This window comes from Scardinius erythrophthalmus (genome assembly GCF_964197995.2).
Source record: "Scardinius erythrophthalmus genome assembly, chromosome: 8".
NCBI lineage: Eukaryota > Metazoa > Chordata > Actinopteri > Cypriniformes > Leuciscidae > Scardinius > Scardinius erythrophthalmus.
In genome coordinates this window covers 18,018,192-18,032,558 of record NC_138228.1, presented here as the reverse complement: position 1 = coordinate 18,032,558, position 14,367 = coordinate 18,018,192, and positions in this window count along the sequence as shown.

Genomic DNA, 14,367 nt, shown 5'->3' with positions numbered 1-14,367 from the left:
GGTTCACAGCACCAGAGAGTAATCTTGATGGCACTTGCAAGAAAATGGATAAGTATAGGCTACATAATCAAATTCACAAATAGGCTATTACACCATTTAAACATTATTAAAAATACATAGGCTACTGAGTTACTAAAACAATCTGTCAAAGATGTTACGAACCCCTGTTTTTAAAATGCTCGTTGGAAAAGGGGTAAGCAACATAAAAGGACACGCGAGGCAAAGTGCAGTTTAAACATTTATTATAAGGCTAGTGCTAATAGAAACCTTTCTAAAATAAAATCGTCGCATGTAGCTGTCACGGCTGGTTAGGACAAACACTCTGATTAACATGGAAAAGATACCTTTTATCGGCGTTGCGTGCAGACGGTGTAATATGACTCGGGACTACCGAGTTGTCTCAGAGAGTGATTTGTTCATTTTGTGTTGACCACACATGCGCAACATCCAATAGGTTCTGTACTGGAAACAGAAATGATTAGTTCATCTCTCGAGTCTTCGGGTTCGGGTCTGAGTCTTTTGTTCTTCCTGTCAGTCCCATAGAGGCTTTGCTGTCGGTACGGGAAACAGAAATGATCAGTTCATCTCTCGAGTCTTCGGGTCTGATTCTTCTGAGTCTTTTGTTCTTCTTTCACGTGATGAACGAATGACTCGAACCTATGGCAAGCCGTTTTACCTTAAATTGTACCCAGCGTTACTCGTAGTAATTGCATTTTTACTAGTAAGAATTCAATTAGAGAGCTCTCTTATTTAATTCTTCCTAGTACCAATTACAATTAGAGAGCTCTACAAATGAATTTTTACTAGTCATATGTCTCCATTGACTTCCATTCAGTTTTAATTACAGAGCTCTCTAATTGAATTTTTACTAGTAAAAAAACGATATGTATATTTGCAGAGCTCTGTAATTGAATTAAAGAGCTCTGCAATTGCATTCTTACTAGTAAGTAACAAATGAATTAGAGACCTCTCTAATTGGAATTGTTACTACTAATAATTGAATTAAAGAGCTCTGCAATTGCATTCTTACTAGTAACAATTCAATTGTAGAGCTCTCTAATTGTAATTCTTACTAGTAATAACTGAGAGCTCTCTAATTGTAATTCTTTCTAGTAACAATTCAATTGTACAGCTCCGTAATTAAAAATGAATGGAAGTCAATGGAGACATATGACTAGTAAAATTTCATTTGTAGAGCTCTATAATTGGAATTGTTACTAGTAAGAATTGAATTAGAGAGCTCTCTAATTCAATTCTTACTAGTAAAAATGCGATTACGACGAGTAACATTGCACTGTTAGAAATTTCTTGTAATTTTACAGGAAAGGCTAATAGTTGCCGTAAATTTACTGTAAACAGTATACAGGACTGTTATTGTAAAATAACTACAACAAGGTACTGTACTTTTCCTGTAATTTCACAGGATAGAATACTGTAAATATTACAGCAAAATGTTATATTTACGGCAACTCAGTAGCCAGGAATTTCCTGTCATTTTAGGGATTTCCTGTAATTTCAAAGGACAGAATATTGTAAATATTACAATTAAATGTTGTAACTTGGATAAATGTCCTCTTTCAGACTTCTGCAAAGAAAAACAAAACACTTAGTATTTTTTATTTAGTATTTTTATTTTCTCTTAAAACTGATGAGAAAACAGAGTGCACAAGCAAACAATCTATTACTGTACCAAACTGGTTGAACATGAGTGTGTCCTCTGCCCACTAATGTCCCCTGCCCACCAATTCAAAATCCAGCAGTTTCCTCAAAAGTGTGCAAACTGGTGCGTTCAGCTCTCGTTTTTTCTCTGCCTTGCTGCCCGTCTGGGGATTTATGCCGCAAAAGGCTCTGAAAACAGGGGGAAAAACACACTTATCAGGTAACATTTAAGACTGATATGACATGGTCATAACCATGACATGAAACATTAAGGGATCTTTCTGAATGAATGAGTGCTTGTGTGTGTGAGACTGAGAGTCATTGTAGGCTATATGAGTATGTGTGTGTCTGTGTGTATGTGTCTGTGGCTTGGCACGATCGATGCAAGGGTCTGCGATGCGAGTGCACCCGTTGGAGTGGTGTGCATCGGACAGAAATTGGGCTGAAACCGTGATGCATCTCCCTTTAAAAGCTTTGCATCGGTAAAATCTGATTTCCTATTTTATATAGGCCTGTATATTTTTAAAGGATTATTTTCATTCAATTTACTTTCATAATTATCTCAGCCATTTCCCAAACGAGCAGTCTATTAGATGCAGAGGGGTAGGTCTATTTTCAGGTCTAAATTCATGAGCATTGTTTACAAATAGAAAGATCTCTAAACCGTGATTCTAACACCCGAGCTACACCGGGTCTCTACACGCGCATATTACAGTGAATTCTACGCACTCGTAGATTCAACTCATGTCAGCGATTCTGGCTACACCAGGAACGCGGACAGCGCGGACCCGGCACACGCGTGCTTTAAAATAGGAATTGGTTCTATTTTTCCACGCACTCGCACATCACGCATCTGCGAGACAGAGAAAACTTTCATCTTGTTGAAGTGGGCCGGGGTGACTTACTGACATCCCTAACTCTAACAAAAAAAATGTCAATTACAGAAAAGTTATAAACATTGATTAAGATCCCTTCATATATCAAGTCATTGCTTATGGAGGTATATTTGATTCAAATCAACTGAACGCCTGTGACAGTGCGATTTGTAGTTGTAGAGAAAAGCCACACATGTGTATCAGTAAATTTGAAGTTACAGAGAGAAATTAGGAGTTGCAAACTTGTAGACTTTTTTTTTCTCTCCCACAAACACAACACAACAGTTACACCTTCTCAAATTCTTCATTGCAGGTTCACAAATCCTATTCTACAAATCACAAATTAAGAAACTCGTACGGTCACATTTTTGATACAATTGCTGCAGTGAATATGGTGCAAAACGCATTTACACACCTGCATCAAGAAATGTGAAGTTGTGGAGAAATTTTGCACATCCGCAAATCAGTATGTGAATTCATCCAATGAGAGTTGCACACTTGAAGAATATTTCTTGTATATGTTTCTAGCACAAACACAAGTACATAACTACAGCTGCTTGAATCTGCTGCAACGAATCTCAAACACTGTTTTTCGCTTTCAAGTGACAAGTTTCACGAGTATTATGCGAGTAATGCAACGTACTGCTGATATTTACACTATGCCATGACCCATGACGCACTACGCTACTTCTGACGTCGTGAGTTGCGTAAGTAGAACTTTGAATGCAAGTAGACTGCATATGGCCGTTTGGCCGTAAGCTAGAATTTTACTTTGTAACGTGTTTGTTAAATATGGATATTTTTCTTTCACAAACTCTTCGCTTCAGGAGGCCTATTTTAACCCCTCAGAGCCGTGTGGAGCACTTTTATGATGGATAGATGCACTTTTTTGAGCTTCAAACTTCATCAGTTTTTTGTATAATTCAGATTGTATTTGTCTGAAAGAATGGCTTGAAGGTAAGTAAATCATGGGGTAATTTTCATTTAAAAGTGAACTACCCTTTTAACAAAATAAGGGAAGAATATACCTTGTACAATTAAGCAAGGTGTGCTTGGTAGGGTCTCTCTCTGGATATCAGCAGCTGTGGCAGAGGGCTAGGGAATAAAAAAATGTAAACATTACCAAATGTATTACCAATTACACAACAAATACCAATTACAAATCTATTATTATTTTAATATTCCATACAGTCTGCCAGGCAGCCACATATAATTTGAGACAAACAAAATGGTTAACTTGATTTTAATACTACTAATAATTTGCTGCCTTCTCTGAAGACAAAGAGAGCAGTGAAAGCCTTTCAACAGAACCCAGGCTCCGAAAAAATATTTAATGACGATGCTGGTTGGTTTAAGTTGCGCACGCGAGGTTTATTTTATATAAAGACCGCTTACATGACTGCTCTTTCACCCTGGTTGGCCAAGCACAAAGTAAAGTTATAACATCTGAACATTCCAGATGCTATATTCAGCTTTTATCACAGTTATAGCTAACTAAGATACCTTCATTTAATTCTGTAGCAGTATTCAGTGACCGTAAAATCTACAAGCTACGTTTATGCTAGTGTGCAAACCACGACTTCAAGACCACCGATTACAAGACAGGAAAACAGAAGTCCTAATAACATTACAACAGCCTGTCCGGTAGCACGTGTAATCAATAATAATAATAACCTGAGCTAAGGAAGCTTACCGGGCTAACGTTAATGCTTATTTTTACAGTCTGGGATAATGTTATTTGAGCTATCGTCATTGTGGTGGTTTTCCATTAACGTTACGTTACAAGCTCAGCTCGCCTCGATTCTACTCACCATGTTTGTTTTTCCATTGTGAATATCAAGTGTCTTGTACCTGATGTGGTAACTTACCTTTTTTCCTTATGGATTGAGTAAGACGCCGCCACTTCACCGGATTCAGTTCAGGTTGTTTACCGGGAGTGAGCGAGTCGAGTCGGGGCGAGTTGAGCTAACGTTATAGGGATCTAACGTTACTCTACATAATGTCACTGAAATATACCAAACGAAAAATTGTGAACATCTCGTACCTTGCACCTGCATGTGGTTTTAGTCGACTCAGGGCGAACGTCACTGAAGCTAATGTCACTGAAATATACCAAACGAAACAATCAGCAGCACTCACTCATATCAGCGGTATTAATATATCCATATACTTATATTTCATGTTAACGTTTCATACCTGAGATGTGTTCTTCTTCCAAAAATGTTTGATTCTCTGGTACCGTTGGCCACGCAATTTCAAAATTCAAACAGCAACGATCCCACAATGCTATGCGGTGGCTGTAAAATAATGCTTCTACAGTGTATTTACAATAAAATTACAGGACTGTCCATAAATTTCCCAATATTTCCCAATTTACAATAAAAACATGAATACAACATGTTGTTGTAAAATGTATTGTAAAAATTACATCAATTGCCAACAGTGTGGGTACAATTTAAGCTAAAACGGCTTGCCATACTCTAATTTTTTACTAGTGAAAAAACGAATTAAAGATATGTATAATTGCAGAGCTCTGCAATTGCATTCTTACTAGTAACAACTGAGAGCTCTCTAATTGGAATTCTTACTAGTAACAATTCAATTGTAGAGCTCCGTATTTAAAAATGAATGAAAGTCAATGGAGACATATGACTAGTGTTAGATTTTGGTGTATTTGGCCGAGCAGTGGTTTGGGTGGCTCGCCAATGTATTAGATTTCTCCAATACATAAAATAAGTAAGCTTGACCAGAGTTCTTGTGGGGAGAAGAATTTATTGAAGGTTTGTAGTGTAGCAGTCCTTCAGCAGCGATGTTAGCATGTTACCCTTCAACAATCTTAACCAACGTTCTGTCTGTGTGACTGACCTTTATACATGAAACTGTTAGGACCTCCCACAGGAGACCGATCTATACTGACACTGTTTTCAGTTGATTAAATCTAATTCACAATCTGATGACTGAAAATACAGTTGATTAAATCTAAGTCACAATGTACTGAAAATACAAAATCTTTCAATCCCTCATCTGATCATATTTGATCACATAAAAAAAAAGAAAAATAAAGAACATAAAACACATAGATATCATGTACACATGCTGTATACAGGTTCCTTCTTGCAATAAAAGTTACAATAAATCATGAATAGAGAACAAAACAAATAGATATCATGTACACATGCTGTATACAGGTTCCTTCTTAAAATTACAGTATAAGAGTTCATGGTGAAACTTTGCATCCTCTTGAATGCTTGAATCCTCTGGAAGCTTTTATTTTGGAGTTGTGATCTTTTGGAAATGGCAGATAGTGTTGTGTTCTGTGTATATTCATGAGTTTTCGTCTAGGTGGCCAGTGCAGTCTACACGTTGGATGTCCTTGCTCATCCTCTGGAACGCTGGAACACCTGCAATCACACAAAAGAGAAACGGGGAACGTATCTTGCCAAGGAAAATATTTTAAACACATAGTTCATAACTGCCTGAAAAACTGTCCCTATTTAATATTGGCAGGTCACTACTGTGTTTATCAGTGGCTGTAGGTTTATGTCTTCGTCCTCAGGCGACAAGCTAGGGCCTAAAAACGCTAGTCCCGCCATATCTGGACTCTGATAAACACTACTGCCATCTATCCCTCATCTCTAGGCATATGTTTCAAATCCCAATGGCTCACGTCGGTCCACTCATCTTTTCTCTGTACCTTAACTGCTTCATCAGTTACCATGAGATCATGAAGGCTTTCCCTCCTGGATTCTAATGGTGAAAATTGATTCTTGGCATTGTGTCCTATCAGGCTGAGTCTTTCATCAGTTTGGCCAGGGCTGTCAGATGTTAGGTTTTCATTGGACATGGGCCGGCCTGTGACATGTTCAAAAGGGCATAGTCCAATTTCCTTGTGGTCATCCTTACTGCATTGCTTGACATTATGCAGTTTTGTTTTAGCTTCCGTTACTGATTGCATTTGTTTTCTGGATGCTTCATTTTCAATCAATTTACATGGCAAAACTTGCTGAAGTGGTCTTAATGCCGCTGTATGTGCACCTCTCTCCTTTACGGCTTGTATAACAGCACCTTCTACTAGGACATCATCTTTGGCTTCAGTTGTTGAGACTTCTGTGTATGCTTTTACCTTTGGGGTGGTGTCTTCATTTGTCATTTTTGCATACACATGGATTCCATCAGTTGTCTGATGAGATGTCACTAGTTGGTGCTGCAGAGAGAGGCTCAACAGTTTCCCTGCGGCTCAACAGCATTTAGCAGAATCTGTTTTTGTTTGGCTGTCAACTGCTGAAACCTCCTCAACAGGTTGTCCTTGTCATTGCTTTGATGTTTTAAACTCAGCTTGCAATCACGAACCCAATGTCCTTCTTCGTTGCAATACCTGCATCTTCCTTGAGTTTTTGACTGTCTATTATCTTCATTTTCTTTATGCTCATTCCACATTGTCCTGTTGTTGTATGACATTGTCATCGATCGCAATGCTCTGAGTTTGACTTCATGTGTTCTTTCAATCTTTGCAGACCACTCAACAATCTGATTAAAAGATGATCCAACTCTGTCCCAGTCGTCATATTGGATTTTGAGGGCTTTTGAAACTTCAGGTTTGAGTCCATTTACAAAGGCAGTTTTCAGAGGCATGCTAGTGTTCTTGTCAAGATCCTCGCTGTCATTTAAACCAGCATGTTCCAACCAAATTTGTGTGAAGCGTTCTTCAAACTCTGCAACACTTTGAAGTCTTCTGCATGCATGAGGTAATTCTAGCCCAATTAATCTCTGCAGGTTTCAGTTCGAACAAGAAGGTTTTTACAGCTTCCCATCCAGCCTCAATGTTCTCTTGAGACTCACCTACACTGGATTCAACACTTACAGTGAGTTTTTTTTTTATCATTGTCTCTCAGGTTGATATTAAGTATCATTGCTCCATCTAGTGGGTGTAAGGTATAGATTTTCTGCAACCGCTGAGGAACTTGCCATACTTTTCGTGGTTGTTTGTACACATCTGGTAATTCCTTAGACCACTTGTCTACTTGCTCCGGTGAAGCTGGCTGGTATGTCTTACAGGGAACATATTTATTAATAGTTTTTTTTACGATGCGGGTTCATCTTTCGCCTTCCTCCTCATACTCCTCATTGTCAACTTCGATTTCAGTCCTTCTGTTCTTGACAATTACAGGAGCGAGTCTAACCTTTTTGTTTTTCTTGGTGACATGAGCTTGTGTCTCAGATTCAACCTCACTGTCATCAGGGCTCCAAGTCGAGCTGCTGTCACTTTCCTCTAGCAGATAACGACGTTGTTGATCCTCAATTTCCTTGAGGTCTTTAAGTGGATAGAGTGACTCTTTCTCTATCTTGCTGCTAGATTTTATGGGATTTTGTTGTCCAGAAAGCAACTTTAACAGCTTGTCATTATTATTCAAGAGTCTTTCTTTTTCCTTCTTTTCATTTTGCAGTTGTTCAGCAAGTGCTCGAACCTTTGCCTTTTCCGCATTGATCTCTCGATGTAGTTTGTCAGCCTCACACTTCTGCAAATGTTGCCGAATTTGTTTGCCCAGAATAACAGATAATCCATCTCTCTTAGTGTTTGTCCTTAAGCGATATGTGTTTCCGTAAACCCTTTTAATATCCTGCAAGTCCCATAATCCATCTTCTGAATTTTTAATGCCATATTTCTGACACATGTCATCATGGCACTTCCTCAGTCCCAGCCTTTTGTCCAAATATTCCAAGAGGTTGTCTTTCATTTCAGCAATGGTTACATTTGGGGGTTCTGTTCCATGCTTTTCTGTGGTTGGCCTTTTTGCCTGGCCATTATCTTTGATTTGTGTAGACTCAGCCATGGCAGTACAGCAGATGTGCCCCCTCAAAGCTGAAAATGCAGAACAAAGGTGTTAAAGCCTTTAAAGTACTTTTTCAGATTTGAAATCTCAGCAGCCTGAGAACTGACCATTTCAGTTACATAGACAAATCATAAATTTACTAACTCAGCTTAGTTTTCAATCCTAAATTCAAAACAGAACATTCACTTTCAGACTAAGTTTCCTTGTTTTTAATTTCTGAAAAACTCCCGACTGATAAGACTTGTTCATTTCTTTCTGAGTCCTAATTAAGGCTGAATTAACTTGGTTCAAATTTGTCCCTTAGACAATATACTTTCAATCTTTCTGCATCTTTCATCAGAAGGCAAATAAACTTCTAGTTTCTAACACAATTAGAATGTTTAATTCAAAATTAAAATATTGTTTACTGAATTAGCACCCATTCAAGAATTACCAATTCTTGCAGCAACATCAGTCTCAAAACATTTTCATTTTATATTGGCTACTGAATTAGCACCCAGTCAAGAATTCCCAATCCAATTCTTGCAGCAACATCAGTCCCAACTTTTTCTACAGTTTCTACAATCTCTGGACGAACGGACTAAATTGTTTCTTTAACAATTCCTACAGACACCAAAGAGAAAGGACCAAGCCTCTGCTTCTACAATCTTTTGATGAACGGACTAAATTGTTTCTTTAACAATTCCTACAGACTCCAGAGAAAGGACCAAACTTATACTTTATTTCAATAGCTCCTACAATCCCATGAGAACAGACCAAACCTCTTTCTTAAATGATTCTTAGAGACTCAAGAGAACAGGGCCAAGCTATAAAACTTATTTCTATAGCTCCTACAGTTTCAAGAGAATTAACTAAATCATTTAAAAGGTTCCTACAGACTCATGAAAAAGGCCCAAGCCTAAAATTCTCAACAATACACAGTATGTGTGACTACACTACAAATATTTACTGGTCTACTATTATTCTTTTCAGAAGATGTTCTTTTAGAGAGCTGATAAGTTTCACTCACCAAATTAGGATATTTGAGACCGGATCCAGTTGATTTGACTCGAAAACTATTCCGTTTACTTCTTGTTGCAGCTGGTGCGTTCTTGGTTTACTCCTTGTTGCAGTTGGTGAGTTCTCTTCTTGTCAGTCTCTCCTGGCTGGCTCTCGCCAAATTGTTAGATTTTGGTGTATTTGGCCGAGCAGTGGTTTGGGTGGCTCGCCAATGTATTAGATTTCTCCAATACATAAAATAAGTAAGCTTGACCAGAGTTCTTGTGGGGAGAAGAATTTATTGAAGGTTTGTAGTGTAGCAGTCCTTCAGCAGCGATGTTAACATGTTACCCTTCAACAATCTTAACCAACGTTCTGTCTGTGTGACTGACCTTTATACATGAAGGAGACCGATCTATACTGACACTGTTTTCAGTTGATTAAATCTAATTCACAATCTGATGACTGAAAATACAGTTGATTAAATCTAAGTCACAATGTACTGAAAACACAAAATCTTTCACTAGCAAAAATTCATTTGTAGAGCTCTGTAAATGTAATTCTTAATAGTAATAATTGAATTAGAGAGCTCTAATTGTAATTTTTACTAGTAATAATTGAATTAGAGAGCTCTCTAATTGTAATTGCTACTAGTAAGAATTGAATTGTAGAGCTCTCAAATTTAGTTCTTACTAGTAAAAATGCAATTACGACGAGTAACGCTGGGTACAATTTAAGCTAAAACGGCTTGCCATACGAACCCGAAGTCGATAGACTCGAAACGTGAACTAATCAATTGTGTATCAGGTACTAGTACAGACTGCAAAGCTCACTTTATGAGGATGTCACGGGATGAACGAACAGCTTCGGGAGGTGAGGTAGCCTAAACTAACAGACTGCATACCCTGAAGACCAAGATCAATTAATTAATTGTTTCTGTTTCTCATAATTTGGCCTTTTCCTTGCATTGCAATTTTTTTTTTCTCATTCAATTTGGCTAACATGCAACATTTTAAATACATTCTGCTGAAATAAACGAAATGACTTGAAAAAAGATTTGTTCATTTTGATGAATGAGATTCAAAGATCCGAGTTAGTAAAATGATCCGAACTTCCCACTACTACACGAAATAAGGATGCATTAGCTCGACAAAATGATCTCGTGGCCACAACTTATCACGTTCCCACAAGTTAATGTGTCATGGCCACGACAAAACTAAGTGAACCGAACATGTCCCCTCCTGATGACCGTACAAAGCAACTCATAGTGCAAGACTTACTTTCTCGATCATTTTCATGCTGTTGAACTGCTCCCCTCAGTTCGTTCACAACATGTGGGAACTCTTCCTCAATCTCCTGAAACTCTTGTAATGACAGGGTGAAAAGGCTGCAGGTGGTCAGCGCAGAAACTGTGGCCAACTGCCTTCCACCAAACAGGAAGCTGATCTCTGCAGAAACACAAAACTTAAAATGGTGAGTATGAGGCTGGTTGTTTAAAACACATTGGAGTTTCACAGCAAAGATTATCTGACTGACCATCTGATCAATCCGGCACACAAAACTGGGCAAACGTTTTCTTGATCTGGCAAGCTCTGTAATCTTTTTGAGCATTTTTGAGTGTGAAACTCGTGTAATTTACGCTGTTCTCACACTCTCACACCACACGTCTGTTTTCTCGTGTAGTGAAAAACATTGCAGAGTAAAGAGGACACTGACAACGTAGCAACAGACAAGAGGTTCTGTTTTATATGAAACAAATTGCATTTAAAGCAAAAGTTTAAACACCCGCTCTAAGTGTGCATGTTTTGATGTCCAAATGTTCTTGTTCTTGAATATTTCTTAAAAATAGCATATTTTTTAACATATATATAAAATATATATATATTAACATATATATATATATAGTATATTATATATATCTATCATGTGTGTGTATGTATATATATATATATAAAAATCAGGCAGCTGAAACTATTTAAATAGTCTCAGGCAGCTGATTTTTTATTTCATTGCAAAATGTTATAACATTTTTGCCCAGCTCTTTATATAAGGTTGGATATTTAAGCATGTCCAACTTTATTCACATTCATACAGTATCATCATAATGTATACAGCAGATCTCAACTGCTTAATTGCTTGTATTGTTGCAAAATGTAAACTATACTATCACCCAGCTCTAATCTGATAAATGTGACTATCAGAGGCATGCAGAAATTCAGATATTTTAAACATTAATATGATTTTCTGTAAAGCTGCTTTGAAACAATGTGTATTTGAAAAGTGCTAAATTTGACTTGACTAGCACTGCAATGTGGACCAGACCGTTACTCTACACGAGACTACTTCTCAACCGAATCACACTACAGTACATCACCTCCAAAGTAATCTCCATCACACAGCTCCATCTGGAAAGCCTTGTTCTTCACAAGCACCCGTCCACAGTCAATGAAGAACATTTTGTCGGGTTGAGCATTCTGATGAATGATGATGTCACCAGCATTGAAGAACTCCTTGTCCAACTTCATCAAGATGGCTTCGGTGAATTCTTTAAGCGACAAAAATATGCCTTTGTTCAACAGGTTGGAGCATATTTCTGCCATGATATCCTTTGAAACAGAAAACATAGCACTATTAAAAATGATTTCTATAAAAGAGTACTGTTTGAGCCAAATGATTGTTTGAACAGCAGAAAAACCTTCCTAGAGATAAAATAAGACGTCATAATATAGCCTATATAAATATATATTTTTACGTTACAACGATCACACTTCTAATTAAGTTACCATATGCTGAATAATTAGAAACTGAATTACGTTAGCTTGGTTAATATGAAATATGGTGAGCGTTAGTTTTTTAAGGCTAGTGAGTCTGTGTTAACGTTAACTTATCTTTACAGTTTCACCTAGTTACCACAATTCGTCCCCATGGATAGGTCCAAAAACAAGGGAATTGGCCATGGTATTAAACGCAGAGAGTGCAAACGGTTAAATCCTCAAATGATGGGAGTGACATTGATGTGCCTTTTACTGAGGAAAGACTTGGTGATGATGAGCTGCTCCACCTCAAGGTAAATAGTTGGAAGAGTTAGTTACTAAATTTGGTATTCCAAAAGTTTGTCTCTGAGAGTAACAGTAACTTTACAAGGTGCCAGTGTTACTGGACACTTGTATTTACTGATCATTGTTGCCTCCCATTGATGTATGTCAGGGTCAGACACAGTATTTTATCTAACTGGCTTACTGGTTTGTCAGTGTTTATTTTGTATTAAACCACATAGCTTGTCATTTAATTAGTTATACTGTGATTTTTGACATTTGAACATGACATTTTTATTCTTCTTTTACATGTATACTATACACAGATGTTTCATGCAACGTTAGGTCATGAAAATTTGCCTAAAAGTCATGGAAAAGTCATTTTAATTTATTGGTAGAAATTTGTACAAACCCTGTGCATTTCACATACCTTTCCTGTACTACTTTTCATTACAGGTCTGATGAAGAAAGACGGGCAAGAAAAAGGCAAATAAGGCATACTGACAATAATGTACAAGATATTTAATAAGACATTTTACTTCTCCTACCATGTATATTTTGATTTGTATTCTCTGCTATCCTTTTAGGCACAAAAGGCAAACAAGTGTGTTAAAGTTTAAATGTGTGCGGCATAAGGCCTGAAATTTTCTTCTAAAAGAGCATTTTTATCAAGCTTGAATGTTTATGTTGTTATTTCACTTAATTGGCAATGAAAAGTACCTAAATTAATTGTCATTAAAGTGAAATTAATGAACTTAAATATACGAGCTTGATAAAAATGCTCTAGAAGAAAATTTCAGATGGCACCCTTTTTCATCATGAAGTCTTCATATATATATGTATACACACACACACACACACACACACACACACACACACACACACACACACACACACACACCACCTTCTTCCGTGCCTTATCCGGGTCGTGGGGGCAGCAGTCTAAGCAGAGATGCCCAGACTTCCCTCTCCCTAGACACTTCCTCCAGCTCTTCCGGGGGGACACTGAGGTGTTCCCAGGCCAGCCGGGAGACATAGTCCCTCCAGCGTGTCCTAGGTCTTCCCCGGGGTCTCCTCCCGGTGGGACATTCCCGGAACACCTTCCCGGGCTCATTTCGGCCGCCTGTATCCGGGATCTTGTCCTTTCGGTCATGCCCTAAAGCTCTTGACCATAGGTGAGAGTAGGAACGTTGATTGACCGGTAAATCGAGAGCTTCCCCTTGCGGCTCAGCTCCTTCTTCACCACGACAGACCGGTACAGCGACCGTATTACTGCAGAAGCTGCACCGATCCGTCTGTCAATCTCCCGCTCCATCCTTCCCTCACTCGTTAACAAGACCCCAAGATACTTGAACTCCTCCACTTGAGGCAGGAACTCTCCACCATCCTGAAGTGGGCAAGCCACCCTTTTTCGACTGAGGACCATGGGCTCGGCTTTGGAGGTGCTGATTCTCATCCCGGCCGCTTCACACTCGGCTGCAAACCGCCCCAGTGCATGCTGAAGGGCCTGGTCCGATGGGGACAACATGACAACATCATCTGCAAAGAGCAGAGATGAAATCGTGTGGTCCCCAAACCTGACCTCCTCCGGCCCCTGGCTGCGCCTAGAAATTCTGTCCATAAAAATTATGAACAGAACCGGTGACAAAGGGCAGCCCTGCCGGAGTCCAACATGCACTGGGAACAAGTCTGACTTACTGTCGGCAATGCGAACCAAGCTCCTGCTCCGGTCGTACAGGGACCGGATAGCCCTTAGCAAAGGGCCCCGAACCCCATACTCCCAGAGCACCCTCCACAAGATGCCGCGAGGGACACAGTCGAATGCCTTCTCCAAATCCACAAAGCACATGTGGATTGGTTTGGCAAACTCCCATGAACCCTCCAGCACCCTGTAGAGGGCATAGAGCTGGTCCAGTGTTCCACGACCGGGACGAAAACCACACTGTTCCTCCTGAATCCGAGGTTCTACTATCGGCCAGATTCTCCTCT